This window comes from Etheostoma spectabile, chromosome 2, assembly GCF_008692095.1.
Source record: "Etheostoma spectabile isolate EspeVRDwgs_2016 chromosome 2, UIUC_Espe_1.0, whole genome shotgun sequence".
NCBI classification, from domain to species: Eukaryota; Metazoa; Chordata; class Actinopteri; order Perciformes; family Percidae; genus Etheostoma; species Etheostoma spectabile.
Window position 1 is genome coordinate 21,687,801 of NC_045734.1, and position 2,636 is coordinate 21,690,436.

Genomic DNA, 2,636 nt, shown 5'->3' on the forward strand with positions numbered 1-2,636 from the left:
CATTTTGGCCATAATCGTGCAGTCCTAGTCCCAACCTATTATTGCCCAATATCACTTATTAACGTAGATCTTAAAATAATCTGCTAAGCCCTAGCAAGAAGGCTAGAGAAGATTACTCCTTATGTAATTCACTCCACCAAACAGGATTTATTAAAGGTAGACACTCATAACTAATAATACACGCAGGTTAATTAATATAATAGACTACGCCACTATTCATAACTTGGAAACTATGGTTGGTTTTTTAGATGCAGAGAAAGTATTTGATAGGGTAAATTGGAAATTTCTATTCGCTGCTTTACATACATTTTTTCATAGATTAGATTAACATTTTGTACAGTTCCCCCAAGAGCTTCTGTCAGGAAAAATGGTCATACTTCTCCCATCTTTAGTCTTCAGAGGGGTACTGGGCAGGGTTGCCCGCACTCTCCCCCGCTATTCACCATTTTTTATAGAGCCAGTAGCGGCTGCTATCAGACAAAATAAAAATATTAAAAGGAATTCAAACAAACAATTTACACCACAAGATAAGCTTTTTTGCAGATGATATGTTACTGTTCCTCCGAAACTCACAAATGTCTCTTTCTAAAATTATCACCCATAGAGATAAAATCTCATCCATCTCAGACTAATCCATAGTTTTACTTTTAATGTGTTATTTCTAGAGTGTATCCACTACACCGCTAAAGTTAGGGAATATTTAATATATAATTACTAGTTCCCATAGCTGTGGGGTGTGGTGTTGTTTATTTATTTTGCATGATTTTCTCTTTTTCTTTTTCCCTCAGTTGTTTTTTATATCAGCTGTTTATTGCTCTTGTTCGACTGGCTGTCTCTTTTTCATTCTTCTGTTGTTGTTGTTGTTTGTTTTATTTGTTTGTTTGTCTTTCTCCGGCCCACGTCTCCTTCCCTGTTCTCTTGTAGGTTTTGTTGCTTTATGTAATTGTTGTTTTCTTTTTTCCCCACCCCCCAAATCCTTTTCTCTTGCAGGTATTGTCTATGGTGTCTGTTTGTGTGGTGTTTGTGCCCCCATCCACATTTCTGTCCCCCTGTCCCACCTAGTGACATATCATGAATAAATAATAAAACAGACAAAGGCGTTAAAACACTTTATAAAAGTAAAATCCTTTTGGCACAACAAGATATCCAGCTCCTCATACTGTATACCAGGCTCAGGACAGGTTAAAAAAAATAAACAATAATAATATTATTATGAATAGAATAGTTAATCCAACCCAAACCTGATCAATTATAGGGAACAAGCACAAACACACAGTGTCTCTTTCTTACCGCTCTCTGTCAGCACACCGGCAGCTACATATATGGAATTTCCCACAAGTTCAGTGATGTTTGGGAAAGTCTGGGTGATGTGCTCTCTCTTTAGTTTGACTACTCCAACACCTTCCTCTATCTAACGTGACATAAAAGAAAAATGCATCTTGAAATACTGTACAGTGGAACAGTGATACAGTCAATGAACAGATGGAGATTTACTGAGGTGTAAATTGTTGTCAGATTTTGTATAGCTGGTAAAGGACAAGCTGTAGTTTTGTATAACATACAGTACAGTATAGGCCTACTGCATACGGCAAAATGACCAATTAACAGCAAACACATAAATTTGTGCTCACCTGCACTCTCTGAAGAGAACTTGGGAAACTCTTCTTTCGATGCTCTTGAATAACCCCAAAAACCACGTAGGCCGTTCCATCCACATTCATACCAAACAGATACCTAAATCCACAAGAGAGGGACAAGTTTAAGCCCACAATGAAGTAAACAAGGACAGTAAAAAAAATACATAAAATGACTAACAAACTAAAGACTAAGAGGCCCAACAGCCTCTAAATATCACCTTTTATTTTCTCCTGCAATCAATCTCTCAATCAGGTCTCTAAAGCCACTAAACCAAAACCTTCACTTACGTAGCTTTGATGTTGACGGTGAGCTCCTGACTGTCCACGTAGAAGAAGGAGCTCACAGGCATCAGTTTAACTTCAAAACTGGGCAGCACTGAAACATTAATTGAGTTTTATTGTGGGTCCAATAAATAAAAAATGAATGAATGTTATAGCTAAGTATTAAATATAAATGTTAAAACATTAAATACAAGTACAGTTAATGTGGCTCACCATATTCTTTGACTTCAAACACAGCAGAATAACTCTGCTGTGGGTTGTTGTGGAACTTTGCCACCACTTTCCACAGTCCGGTACTACACACACGCACACACACACAAACACATATATACCAAACTTTGGTTATACAAAATCTTATTTGCCACATGTGATTGTTTTGTCATTGATTACTTCCCAGTTTGCAACACAGTAATACAACAGATACCTAATTTATTGATAATGATTGATTTCAATGTTGATCTATCCAACACCAAAGATTCTATTGTACCTTAAAATAATGTTTCCAAAATAATTTCAGTGGTTACGCTAACTCGTTGGAATGAGACTTAAGAATAATGGTAACAATTTGAGCGGTAGGGGGAACGAAGAGAAAAAGTGCTTTGGTGCCTATAGTAAGGTGCTGGTTGACAAGTAGCTAATATTAATACAAATGTAATTCTTGGTGGGTAACGTACGACACCGTTCAAAACGCTCATTTATTTTTAGTATGATTGTTTT

The 2,636-nt window shown here is 36.6% G+C and overlaps 1 protein-coding gene and 1 long non-coding RNA gene across 2 annotated transcripts in view; one reads left to right on the top strand and one right to left on the bottom strand.

Annotated features, from left to right (window-relative positions):
• Positions 1-2,636, bottom strand: part of LOC116700184 (complement C3) — a 134,518-nt gene that overhangs the window by 125,387 nt on the left and 6,495 nt on the right. The window contains exon 2 of the mRNA XM_032533203.1: positions 1,632-1,664. The gene's annotated coding sequence lies outside the window, so the exon portion shown is untranslated. The remainder of the gene's footprint in view (positions 1-1,631; positions 1,665-2,636) is intronic.
• LOC116700323 (uncharacterized) overlaps positions 1-2,636 on the top strand; it is a 95,236-nt gene that overhangs the window by 60,709 nt on the left and 31,891 nt on the right. The window lies entirely within an intron of this gene.